The sequence below is a fragment of the Choloepus didactylus genome, chromosome 2 (assembly GCF_015220235.1).
Source record: "Choloepus didactylus isolate mChoDid1 chromosome 2, mChoDid1.pri, whole genome shotgun sequence".
NCBI lineage: Eukaryota > Metazoa > Chordata > Mammalia > Pilosa > Megalonychidae > Choloepus > Choloepus didactylus.
In genome coordinates this window covers 125,325,322-125,341,710 of record NC_051308.1, presented here as the reverse complement: position 1 = coordinate 125,341,710, position 16,389 = coordinate 125,325,322, and the positions used below count along the sequence as shown (strand labels likewise).

The following is a 16,389-nucleotide window of genomic DNA, read 5'->3' as shown; positions in this document are numbered from 1 at the left end:
GGGGAAATTTATAGCACTAAACGCATATATTAAAAAGGAAGAAAGAGCCAAAATCAAAGAACTAATGGATCAACAGAAGAAGCTAGAAAATGAACAGCAAACCAATCCTAAACCAAGTACAAGAAAAGAAATAACAAGGATTAAAGCAGAAATAAATGACATAGAGAACAAAAAAAACAATAGAGAGGATAAATATCACCAAAAGTTGGTTCTTTGAGAAGATCAACAAGATTGACAAGCCCCTAGCTAGACTGACAAAATCAAAAAGAGAGAAGACCCATATAAACAAAATAATGAATGAAAAAGGTGACATAACTGCAGATCCTGAAGAAATCAAAAAAATTATAAGAGGATACTATGAACAACTGTATGGCAACAAAGTGGATAATGTAGAGGAAATGGACAATTTCCTGGAAACATATGAACAACCTAGACTGACTAGAGAAGAAATAGAAGACCTCAATCAACCCATCACAAGCAAAGAGCTCCAATCAGTCATCAAAAATCTTCACACAAATAAATGCCCAGGGCCAGATGGCTTCACAGGGGAATTCTACCAAACTTTCCAGAAAGAACTGACACCAATCTTACTCAAACTCTTTCAAAACATTGAAGAAAACGGAACACTACCTAACTCATTTTATGAAGCTAACATCAATCTAATACCAAAACCAGGCAAAGATGCTACAAAAAAGGAAAACTACCGGCCAATCTCCCTAATGAATATAGATGCAAAAATCCTCAACAAAATACTTGCAAATCCAATCCAAAGACACATTAAAAAAATCATACACCATGACCAAGTGGGGTTTATTCCAGGCATGCAAGGATGGTTCAACATAAGAAAATCAATCAATGTATTACAACACATTAACAAGTCAAAAGGGAAAAATCAATTGATCATCTCAATAGATGCTGAAAAAGCATTTGACAAAATCCAACATCCGTTTTTGATAAAAACACTTCAAAAGGTAGGAATTGAAGGAAACTTCCTCAACATGATAAAGAGCATATATGAAAAACCCACAGCCAGCATAGTACTCAATGGTGAGAGACTGAAAGCCTTCCCTCTAAGATCAGGAACAAGACAAGGATGCCCGCTGTCACCACTGTTATTCAACATTGTGCTGGAAGTGCTAGCCAGGGCAATCTGGCAAGACAAAGAAATAAAAGGCATCCAAATTGGAAAAGAAGAAGTAAAACTGTCATTCTTTGCAGATGATATGATCTTATATCTAGAAAACCCTGAGAAATCGACGATACAGCTACTAGAGCTAATAAACAAATTTAGCAAAGTAGCGGGATACACGGTTAATGCACACAAGTCCGTAATGTTTCTATATGCTAGAAATGAACAAACTGAAGAGACACTCAAGAAAAAGATACCATTTTCAATAGCAACTAAAAAAATTAAGTACCTAGGAATCAACTTAACCAAAAATGGAAAAGACCTATACAAAGAAAACTACAAAACTCTACTAAAAGAAATAGAAGGGGACCTTAAAAGATGGAAAAATATTCCATGTTCATGGATAGGAAGACTAAATGTCATTAAGATGTCAATTCTACCCAAACTCATCTACAGATTCAATGCAATCCCAATCAAAATTCCAACAACCTACTTTGCAGACTTGGAAAAGCTAGTTATCAAATTTATTTGGAAAGAGAAGATGCCTCGAATTGCTAAAGACACTCTAAAAAAGAAAAACGAAGTGGGAGGACTTACACTCCCTGACTTTGAAGCTTATTATAAAGCCACAGTTGCCAAAACAGCATGGTACTGGCACAAAGATAGACATATAGATCAATGGAATCGAATTGAGAATTCAGAGATAGACCCTCAGATCTATGGCCGACTGATCTTTGATAAGGCCCCCAAAGTCACTGAACTGAGTCATAATGGTCTTTTCAACAAATGGGGCTGGGAGAGTTGGATATCCATACCCAAAAGAATGAAAGAGGACCCCTACCTCACCCCCTACACAAAAATTAACTCAAAATGAACCAAAGATCTCAATATAAAAGAAAGTACCATAAAACTCCTAGAAGATAATGTAGGAAAACATCTTCAAGACCTTGTATTAGGCGGCCACTTCCTAGACTTTACACCCAAAGCACAAGCAACAAAAGAGAAAATAGATAAATGGGAACTCCTCAAGCTTAGAAGTTTCTGTACCTCAAAGGAATTTCTCAAAAAGGTAAAGAGGCAGCCAACTCAATGGGAAAAAATGTTTGGAAACCATGTATCTGACAAAAGACTGATATCTTGCATATATAAAGAAATCCTACAACTCAATGACAATAGTACAGACAGCCCAATTATAAAATGGGCAAAAGATATGAAAAGACAGTTCTCTGAAGAGGAAATACAAATGGCCAAGAAACACATGAAAAAATGTTCGACTTCACTAGCTATTAGAGAGATGCAAATTAAGACCACAATGACATACCATCTAACACCGATTAGAATGGCTGCCATTAAACAAACAGGAAACTACAAATGCTGGAGGGGATGTGGAGAAATTGGAACTCTTATTCATTGTTGGTGGGACTGTATAATGGTTCAGCGACTCTGGAAGTCAGTCTGGCAGTTCCTTAGAAAACTAGATATAGAGTTACCATTCGATCCAGTGATTGCACTTCTTGGTATATACCCGGAAGATCGGAAAGCAGTGACACGAACAGATATCTGCACGCCAATGTTCATGGCAGCATTATTTCCAATTGCCAAGAGATGGAAACAACCCAAATGTCCTTCAACAGATGAGTGGATAAATAAAATGTGGTATATACACACGATGGAATACTACGCGGCAGTAAGAAGGAACGATCTCGTGAAACATATGACAACATGGATGAACCTTGAAGACATAATGCTGAGCGAAATAAGCCAGGCACAGAAAGAGAAATATTATATGCTACCACTAATGTGAACTTTGAAAAATGTAAAACAAATGGTTTATAATGTAGAATGTAGGGGAACTAGCAATAGAGAGCAATTAAGGAAGGGGGAACAATAATCGAAGAAGAACAGATAAGCTATTTAACGTTCTGGGGATGCCCAGGAATGACTATGGTCTGTTAATTTCTGATGGATATAGTAGGAACAAGTTCACAGAAATGTTGCTATATTAGGTAACTTTCTTGGGGTAAAGTAGGAACATGTTGGAAGTTAAGCAGTTATCTTAGGTTAGTTGTCTTTTTCTTGCTCCCTTGTTATGGTCTCTTTGAAATGTTCTTTTATTGTATGTTTGTTTTCTTTTTAACTTTTTTTTCATACAGTTGATTTAAAAAAGAAGGGAAAGTTAAAAAAAAAAAAGAAAAACAAGGAAAAAAAAAGATGTAGTGCCCCCTTGAGGAGCCTGTGGAGAATGCAGGGGTATTCGCCTACCCCACCTCCATGGTTGCTAACATGACCACAGACATAGGGGACTGGTGGTTCGATGGGTTGAGCCCTCTACCACAGGTTTTACCCTTGGGAAGACGGTTGCTGCAAAGGAGAGGCTAGGCCTCCCTATGGTTGTGCCTAAGAGCCTCCTCCCGAATGCCTCTTTGTTGCTCAGATGTGGCCCTGTCTCTCTAGCTAAGCCAACTTGAAAGGTGAAATCACTGCCCTCTCCCCTACGTGGGATCAGACACCCAGGGCAGTGAATCTCCCTGGCAACGTGGAATATGACTCCCGGGGAGGAATGTAGACCCGGCATCGTGGGACGGAGAACATCTTCTTGACCAAAAGGGGGATGTGAAAGGAAATGAAATAAGCTTCAGTGGCAGAGAGAATCCAAAAGGAGCCGAGAGGTCACTCTGGTGGGCACTCTCACGCACACTTTAGACAACCCTTTTTAGGTTCTAAAGAATTGGGGTAGCTGGTGGTGGATGCCTGAAACTGTCAAACTACAGCCCAGAACCCATGAATCTCGAAGACAGTTGTATAAAAATGTAGCTTATGAGGGGTGACAATGGGATTGGGAAAGCCATAAGGACCACACTCCACTTTGTCTAGTTTATGGATGGATGAGTAGAAAAATAGGGGAAGGAAACAAACAGACAAAGGTACCCAGTGTTCTTTTTTACTTCAATTGCTCTTTTTCACTCTAATTATTATTCTTGTTATTTGTGTGTGTGTGCTAATGAAGGTGTCAGGGATTGATTTCGGTGATGAATGTACAACTATGTAATGGTACTGTAAACAATCGAAAGTACGATTTGTTTTGTATGACTGCGTGGTATGTGAATATATCTCAATAAAATGAAGGAAAAAAAAACAAACAAAAAAAACAAAAAAAAAACCTAAAAAGGGTTATCTATATAGTGCGTAAGACTGTCAACCAGAGTGACCTCTCAACATTTGAAATCTCTCAGCCACTGAAACTTTATTTTGTTTCATTTTGTAACCCCTTTTGATCCAGAAGATTTTCTCAATCAAAGGGGTTGTTTAATGGCTTGTCTCCCACAGATCAGCATCACAAATATAGATAGGAGCTTGCATGATACACTTGTAAGGTATGACACTAGCACAGAGAGTTGACAACAGAATGGGTATATGGGAAAAATCTACTTACTGCATACTAGGGACTATAATTAATAGGAATACCATACTAATATTATACAAATACTACAGACAAATAATTGAGGGCTGACAAGAGCTACAAGATGTTTTGCGTCATGAGAATTGTTTAAAATGGAGAGTGATGAGGATTGTACAACTAAGTGATGATAATGTGAGATATAGATGGATTATCATGGATATAACATATGTTATGTGAACTTAGGAACCCCCTATTTTATAAGTCAAGCCCTCAATATTGCAGCTAGCTCAGATGAAACTAATGGCTGTAGAAAGGAAGCTAAGCTCACCTGTAATTATGCCTATGAGTCACCTCCAGAGAACGTCTTATGTTGCTCAAATGTGGACTTGTTCTCTCTAAGCCTAACTCTGCAAATAAATTCATCACCCTTCCCCCTATATGGGACAGGACCCCCAAGATGAATGAGCCTTCCTGGTGACATGAGCCATGGATTCCAGGAATGAACTTGATCTGGCACTGAGGGATTGAGAATGCTTTTTGGCCAAAAGGGGGAAAAGAAAGGCAACAAAATAAGGTTTTAGTGGCTAAGAGAATTCAAATAAAGTCAGGAGGTTGTCCTGGAAGTTACTCCTATGCAAGTCTTACCTAGATATGCCAAATGACCACAATATAATAGGCCCAAGTCAACAGTGGTCCCAAAAACCTTAAAGAGTGCCCAGATCCCTATCTGAGACTCTATCAAGGTTTCATTCACTAAGTTTATTCATCAGAAACTTAGATCCTTCAGAGTGCTCCTATGCCAGCTAAGTCCCCCAAACCCAGAGGCAATAGCCTCTTCAAGAACATCAACTAGATCTGTCCCCTTTGCTCATAAAGTTGACACCCCTTTACACCATGAACAGGTTAGGATGGTCACTGCCTAGACATAGCTGAAGATCAGGAAAGTGATTGAACTAGAGGGAGGGGTAGCAACAGACAAGATGGAATTTAACAAAGGATTATGAATACTGAATATTTATACAATTTTCTTTTTCTTAGTTACTAGGGTATTAGACTAGTTACAAGGAAAGAACTGAAATAATGGAACTGTAACCCATAGCATCCTTTGAAATTTATTCTATACCTACTTGTTAAATGGTAATCTGAAAGCTATACCTTTTTCTATATATGTCGTATTTCAAAATAAGGAAGTAATTGAAACTATGGTACTATAACTCATAATAATTTTGGAAATTTCCCATATATCTACTTGTTAAATCATACTTTGAAAGGTATTAGCTTTTTGTATATATGTTGTATTTCATAATAAGGAAATAACTGAAACTGTGGAATTGTAACCTATAATATTCTTTGAAATTTGCTAAGTACTTGTTAAATTGCACTTGGAAAGTTGTCACTTTTATGTATATATGTTATATTCTACAGTAAAAATAAAAGAAACAAAAAAACTACCAGAGCTCTCTCCCTGACCACCACCATGCCACCATCATGGACATAGTCTCTGTATACCCCATCAAGCTAAAAAGGGTCACCAAAGTGCTGGGCAGGATTGTCTCACAGGGATAGTGCACAGAGGTGCACCTGGAGTTAATGGATGACATGAGCTGCTGACAGATACTCACTCTGGCGGAGTCTGAATGAGAAGCTTCACTGAGCCTGCTGGTTCCTGAATGTCTGGGTCAACTGTCTGGCCCATGGGGATGATCTGTGACTGTTAAATAAAGCATTTATGTTGTATGCAAAAGAAAAAAGCTCCTAGAATCCATAAGAGAATTTAGCAATATCTCAGGATATGTCAATATACAAGAAGCAACTGAACTTCTATAAACTAGAAAGAACAATTGCAAAATGCAATTAAAAATAACATTTCCTGGAGCATAAAAATGTGAAATACTTAAGAGATACAAGATGTGTTCAGTGAAAACTACAAAATACTAATGAAAATATAACTTAATAACAAGATATATATTACATCAATGAACAGGAAGATGAAATTGTTAAGATAAAAAATTTTCTTCAAATTGATCTACAGATTGAACACAATCTCAATAAAAATCACAGTAGGCTTTATTGTAGAAAATGGCAAGCTGTTTCTCAAATTTATAAAGAAATGCAAAGGTCCTAGAATAGCCCAAACAATTTTCAAAAAGAACAAGGTTGGAGGACTTACAGTAGATGATTTCAAGACATTGTAAAGCTACAGTAATCAAGACTGTGTATCAGTGTAAGGATACAAAAATGAGAATCAGTAGTTAAAGGACCAGTAAAAGGATACACATATTGTATCTGTAGAAGAGCACAGAGTCCAAAAATAGACCCACAATTATATCATCAATTGATTTCCACAAAACTGGCAAGGCAATTCAACAGGGAAAGAATAATCTTTTCAACAAATGGGAATGGAATAGATTGATACCAGTAAGGAAAAAATGAATCTAGACCCTTACCTCACACCATTTACAAAAATTAATATTAAGTGGATTATATACCTAAACATAAGAGCTAAAACTATTGACCTTCTACAAAAAAAAAAGAAGAAAATCTTCAGGACTCTGAAGAAGGAAAGGATTTTTTGGATTCGACACAAAAAGTTCTAATCATAAAGGGGAAAAAAATGGATAAACTGGACTTCACAAAATTTAAAACCTTCTGCCCTTTTAAAGTTATGGTTTAAAAACATAAATGATGGCATTTCTGGGGAAGATAGCAGAGTAGGGAGCTCCAGGACTCAGTTCTTCCACCCAAATAACTATTACGCAGGCAGGAACTGTCTCAAACAACTACTGTGAAACCCCAGAAGCCAGAAGAACATTGTACAGCATCCAGCAAAGAATGGGAGGAAGAGACTGAGAAAGACAATCAAGAACTGTAAACAGCTCTTTCTGTGCAGTGGCTACCGGTGTCCATCCCCCATCCTCACGGCAGGCTGCCACAGGGTCTAGTTCTTGGATAGCTCATTGGTGACAGAAAGGGACATAAAAATCCTCTTCCCCAAGAACGGGGGAGGGCATGGCTGAATGTTGAGCATGGCTTTTCATTAGTGAATTTGGATTGCTGGGTTCTGGTTCTGAGGGTAGCTATTGTTTCAACTGGCTGCAGACAAACATGGCAGCAGCTATTGTTTCAACTCCACCCTGACAAAGGCAGCAGCAGCCATTGTTTCAGCTCTCCCCAGACAGGGGCAGAGATGGTGGAGATTTAAAGACATGGAGCTTCCTCTGGGCCACAGGGGAGAGTTAGCTGGAGGGCTGCATTTACTGCACAGGCCAGGAAAGTTCAGCTTTGAGGAGCCATTGGAGAAGATTTTGGTGCCCTTCCTGATCCAATCCTCAGGGCACTTTGGAGCCAGTCTGTGCCTCCTTCATGGGTCCCTGGCTCTGTGTTGGCTGGGAAAGACAGACTTGGGAAAGTCTTATTTGGAGGACTTGCTCAGAATTTGTGTGAGAAAATAAAAGTAGTGTAAAAAACTATAGAGGCAGATGGTCTGGAACAAAAGGACTGCCTGCTTCAAATACCTGGGAGAGGGAGGTCTGGCTCCTGGGAAGCAGAAGGGACAACCAAACACCTATAAAGAGGGGAACTCCAAAACAACTAACAAGGAAAAGCCCAGGACAAGGTAGAGGCCCAGAAAGACAAGAAAAACCCTGCACACTACATTAGCCTCGGGAAGCCCTTACTGTTAGGAGGGATGAAGCTCAAAAAAATTTCTGCCTTTTCACCAGCTTGTTTTGAAACCAAGAAACAGACATCCCAGGGAGTAAATCCCAGAGTTAACATTTTAAAATTTTAAATTGTACAATGTGCAACAAAAGAGTACAAGACAAACAAACAGAAAATGATGGCCCATCCAAAGGAAGAGATAAAGATACAGAAAACACCAATAAAGAAGACAAGAATGTGGACACACCAAACAAAGCCTTTAAAAAAATGATCTTAAAAACTCAACAAAATAAACAAAAGGACAAATATTGTATGGTCTTACTAATAAGAACTAACTATAATGAGCAAACTCTGAGAATTCGATTTGAGAGCATAGGTTACCAGGATAGAAAGTGGGCAGAAATTTGGCAATTGATGATCAAACATTACAGAATGTTCAATAAGGTTCATTGCAAAGGTTCAAAAATGAATAGCACAATACTGTGTGATGGTAGCACAATACTGTAAGTGTAATTAACAAAGCAGAGTGTGAGTATGATTGAAAGAGAAAGGCCAGAGTTGAGTATAACAACAGAAGGAAAGCTAGAGGATAAAAACTGGGACTGAATAACTTAGCAAAACCTAGAGTGGGCAATGATGGTGGTTAACTGTACAAATATAAGAGAGTTCTTACAGGAACTAGAACAAACATATGTCACTACTACAAGGTGTTATTAATATGGTGTTATATGGGAAAAATACAATTAATGTAAACTAAAGTCTACAGTTAACAGTTACATTGCAATATTCTTTCATTAATTGTAACAGCACTATACCAAAGCTAAATGTCAATAATAGGGGGATATAAGGGTATGGGATGTTGTTCTTCGGAAGAAATGAGAATGTTCTCATATTGACTCTAGTGGTGAATGCATATTACTTTTATACTTATCTGCTTTTTTTGTTCTGTACCATATTGAGTGCCTTCCCATTTCCATCTGGATATCTTTTTCATCTGTTTTCCTTGTGGTTATACCAGGATTATACCAGGAGTCATTGATTGTACACTTAGGATGGATAGCATGGTGTGTGAATAAAACTGTTTAAAAAAATGCTCAAGTAGATGAAGGAAATACAGAGAAAGAACTAAAGGACATCAGGAAAACAATGAATGAGCAATAGGAGAAACATAGTAAAGAGACAGAAATTATAAAAAGGAACAAAACAGAACCACTGGAGTTGAAGACAATAAGTGAAATGAAAAATGCCCAGGAGGGTTTCAAGAGCAGACTGGAGCAGGCAGAAGAAAGAAACAGTGAACTCACTCGAAATGACGCAGGCTGAGGAGGAGAAAGAAAAAAGAAATATTAAAAGCAGACATAGCCTAAGACAGCTACGGGACACCATCAAACACACCAATATATGTAGTATGGAGTCTCAGAAAAGAAGAAAGAGAGAAAGGGGCAGAAGGACCAGGCAAAGAAATAATGAGAGAGAACTTACCAAACATAGCAAAAGATGTGAATAGGCACATCCAAGAGGCTCAGAGATCAGCAAACAAGAAAAACATGGAGAAAAATACAGCCTGTCATATACTGATTACATATCAAATGCAAAGGACAAGGAGAGAGTTCTGACAGCTGCAAGAAAAAAGCAAGTGTTACATACAAAGGAATCTCAATTAGACTGAGTTCTGATTTTTCACCAGAAACCACAGAGGCAAGAAGGCAGTGGACTGAAATACTTAAAGTGCTGAATGAAAAAACCTGCCAGCCAAGAATTTTATATCCAGTGAAACTCTCTCAAAAATGAGGGAGACGGGGATGAATATGGACCCGGCATCGTGGGACTGAGAGTATCTTCTTGACCAAAAGGGGGATGCAAAATGAGACAAAATAGTTTCAGTGACTGAGAGATTTCAAATGGAGTCAAGAGGTCGCTCTGGTGGACATTCTTACGCACTATATAGATAACACGTCTTAGGTTTTAATGCATTGGAATAGCTAGAAGTAAATAACTGAAACTACCAAACTCCAACCCAGCAGTCTGGACTCCTGAAGACAATTATATAATAATGTAGATTACAAGGGGTGACAATGTGATTGTGAAGACCTTGTGGATCACACCCCCTTTATCTAGTGTATGGATGAGTAGAAAAATGGGGATAAAAACTAAAGGACAAATGGCGTGGGATGGGGGGGATGATTTGGGTGTTTCTTTTTTTACTTTTATTTTTTGTTGTTGTTCTGGTTCTTTCTGATGTGAGGAAAATGTTCAGAGATAGATTGTGGTGATGAACGCATCTGTGTTATCATACTGTGGACAGTGGATTGTATACCATGGATGATTGTACGGTGTGTGAATGTATTTCAATAAAACTGAATTTAATAAAAAAAAATGAGGGAGAGATCAAGACATTCTCAGATAAACAAAAGCTGTTGGAGTTCATCACCACTAGGCCTGCCCTACAAGCAATGCTAAAGGAAGCTCTTCAGACTGAAAGGAACAGACACTAGACACTGGTTCAAAACAGCATTAAGAAATAAAGACCTGTGGTAAAGGTGACCATTTGGGCAATTATAAATGCCAGTATTATGGTATTGCATTACTTGGTATGTAACTCTATTTCTTACTCCCCATAGGTGCTAAAATGAAAATGCATAAAAGTAATGATAAATCTAGTTTTTCAGTCACACAATGTACAAAGACATAAGTGTAACAAGCACAAAAAATGGTGGGGGGAAAGAGGGGTATAGAAAAAGTATATGTACATGTTACTGAAGTTAAGTTGGCATCAAACCAGATACAATTCCTATTTATCTAGGATGTTAAATTTTAACCCCATGGTAACCACAAGGAAAACAGATGAAAAAGATATCCAGATGGAAATGAGAAGGCACTCAATATGGTACAAAACAACAAAAGCAGATAAGTATTAAATTAGGCTTTAACAGAAGTGAGGGACAAAAAAGGTATAAGACTCACAAAGGCTAAATAGCAAAATGGAAGAATTAAGTCCCGTATTATCAGTAGTGACTTTAAATATAAGTGGATAAAACTCTCCAGTCAAAAGGCATGGATTGGCAGAGTGGATAGAAAAGTATGACCCAACTATGTGCTGTCTGAAAGACATTCACCATAAAGTAAAAAAGGTACAAATAGGTTGAGGGTTCAAGTGTAGAAAAAAATATACCATGCAAGTAGTAACCAAAAGAGAGGTGGGGTAGCTATACTAATATCACATAAAATAGACTGTAAGTCAAAAACAGTTGTGAGGAACAAAGATGGTCATTATATACTGATAAGGGGGACAATTCAACAGGAAGATGTAGCAATTATGAATATATATGCACCAATCAGCACAGATCCAAAATATATGAAACAAATACTGACAGATTTGAAGGGAGAAAATGATGGTTTCCCATTAATAGTAGGAGATTTTAGACACCACTCTCAATAATGGATAGAATATCTAGTCAAAAGAAAAATAAGAAGTACAGGACTTGAATGATACACTAAACCAAATAGACCTAACAGACATATAAAGAAAACTGCACCCAATGAAAACAAAATATACATTCTTTTCAAGTGCACATGGCTCATTCTCCAGGATAGTCCATATGGTGGGTCTCAAAACAAGTCTCAATAAATACAAAAATATTGAGATCATACAATGTATATTCTATGAATGAAGCTAGAAATCAGTAACAGAGGGAGAAAGGGAAAATTCACAAATATGTAGAAATTAAACAACATACTATTAAACAACCAATGGGTTAAAAAGGAAATCAGATGTAAAATTAGGAAATATCTGTAGACAAATGAAAATGAAAAGACCAAAACTTAAGGGATGCAGTGAAGGCAGTGCTGAGAAGGAAATTTGTAGCTCTAAATGCTTACATTAAAAAAAGAAGAAAGACTTTGCATCAGAGACATAACCTAAAAACTGGAAGAAATAGAAAAACCTAAATCCATAGTGAGCAGAAGGAAGGAAATAACTAAGATCAGAGCAGAGACAAACGAAATTGAAAACAAAACAAAACAAAACAAAAACAGTAAAGAGAACAACTAAATCAAAAGTTGGTTCTTTGAAAACATCAATGATTGAAAAACCTTTAGCTAGACTGAAAAAGAAAAAAAGAAGGAAACAAGTAACAAAAATCAGAAATGAAAAAGGGGACATTACTATCGACCCTGCTGAAATAAAAAGGACTATAAGGGGATATTTATGCCAACAAATTAGATAACCTAGACAAAATGGACAAATTCTTAGAAACACACAAACTACCTACATTGACTCAAGAAGAAATAGAAGATCTCAGCAAGCCAATTACTAGAAAAGAGATCAACTCCCACCAAAGAAAAGCCCAGGATCTGATGATGGTTTTACAGAGGAATTCTCCAAACATTCCAAGAAGACTTAACTCCAATTCAGATCAAACTCTTCCAAAAAAAGTGAAGAGCAGGGAACACCCCCTAACTGATTCTGTAAGGCCAAAATCACTCTCATACCAAAGCCAGATAAAGATAATACAAGAAAAGAAAACTACAGACCAATACGTCTTATGAATAGAGATGCAAAAATCATCAGCAAAAGACTAGCAAACCAAATCCCACAGTGTATTAAAATAATAATAAACCATGAGCAAGTTGGGATTTATCCATGGTAATGCAAGTTTTGTTTAATGTTAAGAAAGTCAAATAATGTAATACACCACATTAACACAATGAAGGAAAAAAAAACCACATGATCATCTCTTATGGATGCAGACAAGGCCTTTGACAAAATACAGCACACTTTCTTGATAAAAACACTCACAAAACCAGGAATAGAAAGAAACTTCCTCAACAAGATAAAAGGTATTTATAAAAAGCCCATAGCTAACATCTTACTTTAATGGTGAAAGACTGAAAGCCTCTATGGTCAGAAACAAGACAAGGATGCTCACCGTCACCATTGTTATTCAACACTGTGCTAGAGGTTTGTGCCAGAGCAATTAGGCATGAAAAAGCAATAAAAGACATCAAAATTAGAAAGGAAGAAGTAAAACTTTCCCTTTTTTTCAACAACATGAACCTATATGCAGAAAATCTTGAAAAATCCACAATGAAGCTCACAGAGGTGAGCAAAGTGTTGGGGTACAAGATCAACACCCAAAACTCAGTAGTGTTTCTATACACAAGCAATGAACAACCAGAAGATGAAATCAAGAAAAACATTCCTTTCACAATAGCAACTATGAGAAGCAAATATCTAATAAATCTAACCACAGATGTAAATGACTGCTACACAGCAAACCACAAAACATTGCTAAAAGAAATCAAAGAAGACCTAAATAAATGAAACAACATCTGTGTTCATGGAAGAGAAGACTATTAAATATTATTAAGATGTCAAAACTACCAAAAGCAATTTATAGATTCAATGTAATCCCAATAAAAATTCCAACAACTTTCTAAGAAGAAATGGAAAAGCCAATAATCAAACTTACATGGAAGGGCAAAGAGCCTGAACAGCTAAAACCATCTTGAAAAAGAATGACGTTCTCACACTTCCTGATCTTTAAACTTATTATAAAGCTACAGTAACCAAAACAGCATGGTACTGGCACAAGAACAGACATATAGACCAGTGAAACAGAATTGAGGGCTCAGAAATCAACCCTCACATTTACCGCCAACTGATTTTTGACAGGGTGAAAAAGACTACTCAATTGGGAAAGAATACTCTCTTCAAAAAATGGTGCTGGGAAAACTGGATCTCCATTTGTGAAAAAAAGAAAGAGGACCACTACCTCACAACATATACAAAAATCAACTCAAAATGAATCAAAGACTTCAATATAAGACCAAGAACTATCAAACTCCTAGTAGAAAACATAGGGGAGCATTTTTAGGACCTTGTATTAGGCAATGGTTTCTTAGACTTTACACCCAAAGAACAAGCAACAAAAGAAAAACTAGATAAATGGGTCTTCATAAAAATTTAAAATTTTGTGCCTCAGAGGACTTTATCATGAAAGTAAAATGATAACCTACACAATGGGACAAAATATTTGGAAACCACATATCCAATAAAGAATTAAAATACAGAATATATAAAGAAATCCTCCACCTAACAACAAAAAGATAAACAACCCAATTTAAAAAATGTCAAAAGTCTTGAATAGATTTCTCTCCAAAGAAGATATACAAATGGACAGAAAGCACATGAAAAGATCCTCAACATCATTAGCCATTAGGGAAATGCAAGTTAAAACCACTAAGAGAAAAAAATATAAATAGAGATGGAAGTGTTGGTGAGAACATGGAGAGAGGGATGTACATATTTAGTGTTGGTTAGGAGGCAGAATGTGTAGCCTTTCTGAAGGACAGTGTGGTGGTTCCACAACAAGCTAAGTATGTGGGTGCCATAGGGCCCTGCAACCTCATTAGGGGGCATATACTTGGAGGATCTGAGAGCAGGGACATGGGTGGACATTTGCACATTGGTATTTGTACAGTTAGTGTGTATGGTTTGCAGCGAGTGGGGGTGGCCTAGGGGTACAGAGGCTGAGGAACAGAATGGTGAACTGTGGTGTGTGCATATAATGGAATATTTAGCAACAGGAAGAAATGAGGTGAATGGATCCTGTAGACAGCATTTTGAGTGAAGTACACCAGAAACAAAGGCAAACACTATAATGCCTCACCAATATGGACTAACTACAATGTGTAAACTCGGAATTGAATCTCAGAGCACAGCTTATCAGGGAACGCTTATTGTAATGGTCCCTAGATTGTAAGCTCTTACAGCAGTCACATCTATTCCTGAATTGTAATGGCTATCCCCAGATTCTGAGATGCTGATCCCTTTGTGTATAACCTGATCAACCCCTGGAACTTTGGGCATCTGTGTGACACCTGAAACTCAGAGCTAAAGCTCAGCAGATATGAAAATCAGTATTAGCACATACAGCAACTGTTAAAAAAGCTGAAGAAGAGTCCAGACTTCAATTAAAGATATGAAGCAGATCTGGTTAGGACTAGGGCAAATCAGGCCAAAGGGTAAAGGATGATTCAGTTTTACTGAAATATATTCAGATACCATACAATCATCCACGGTGTATGATCAACTGTTCACAGTACCATCATATAGTTCTGCATTGATTACCACAATCTATTTCTGAACCTGACTGCATTTTAAAACTTCAACTTCCATGTGAAACCAAGGGAAGAGATGTTTATTTGGTGCAGGATCTATATTTCCTAAGCAATTTAACTCATACAGTTTGTTCACATACCACAGTTGTGTGGAACTTTGAATAGGAAGTGGGACCTGGTAGGTCTGTATAGGTTAATATGAAATAGCAACATATCCCAAATTAATTTGAGCAGAGAATAAAAATATAGATGCAGGGGCCCCTTGAGGAGCTGGAGAAAAATGCGGAAGTGTTGGACTTCACCTGGATTGTTGCTGATGTTCTCACAAACATTGAGGACTGGCGGTTTGGTATGCCAAGCCCTCTATTTCGGGGCTTGCCTTATGAAGCTCGTTACTGTGAAGGAGAGGATAAACCTGCTTATAACTGTGCCGAAGAGTCTCCCCGAGTACCTCTTTGTTGCTCAGATGTGGCCCTCTCTCTCTAGCCAACCCAACTCAGCAGGTGAACTCACTGCCCTCCCCCCTACATGGGATCTAACTCCCAGGGGTATAAATCTCCCTGGCAATGCAGGATATGACTCCTGAGGATGAATCTGGATCTGACATCATGGGATTGAGACATCTTCTTGACCAAAAGGAGGGTGCAAAATGAAATAAAATAAAGTCTCAGTGGCTGAGAGATTCCAAACGGAATCGAGAGGTAACTCTGGAGGGCACTCTTATGCACTATACAGACAACATTTTTAGGTTTTAAGGTTTTGGAATAGCTAGAAGTAAATAACTGAAACTATCAAACTGCAACCCAGTTGCCTTGACTCCTAAAGACGATTGTATAACAATGTAACTTACAAGGGGTGACAGTGTGATTGTGAAAGCCTTGTGGATCACACTCCCTTTTTCCACTGTATGGATGGATGAATAGAAAAATGTGGACAAAAACTAAATGAAAAATAGGGTGGGGGGAATGATTTGGGTGTTCTTTTTTATTCTATTTTTTATTCTTATTTTTACTTTTCCTGGTATAAGGAAAATGTTCAAAAAATAGATTGGGAGGAAGGGCAAGATGGTGGCATAGAA

General features: G+C 37.6%; 1 protein-coding gene across 4 annotated transcripts in view; it reads right to left on the bottom strand.

Moving 5' to 3' along the window:
• Positions 1-16,389, bottom strand: part of DENND2C (DENN domain containing 2C) — a 136,290-nt gene that overhangs the window by 70,716 nt on the left and 49,185 nt on the right. Inside the window, exon 2 of one of the 4 annotated variants that reach the window (XM_037826302.1) lies at positions 6,152-6,240. The exons of the other annotated variants lie outside the window; for them this stretch is intronic. The gene's annotated coding sequence lies outside the window, so the exon portion shown is untranslated. The remainder of the gene's footprint in view (positions 1-6,151; positions 6,241-16,389) is intronic. 4 annotated transcript variants of the gene reach the window in all.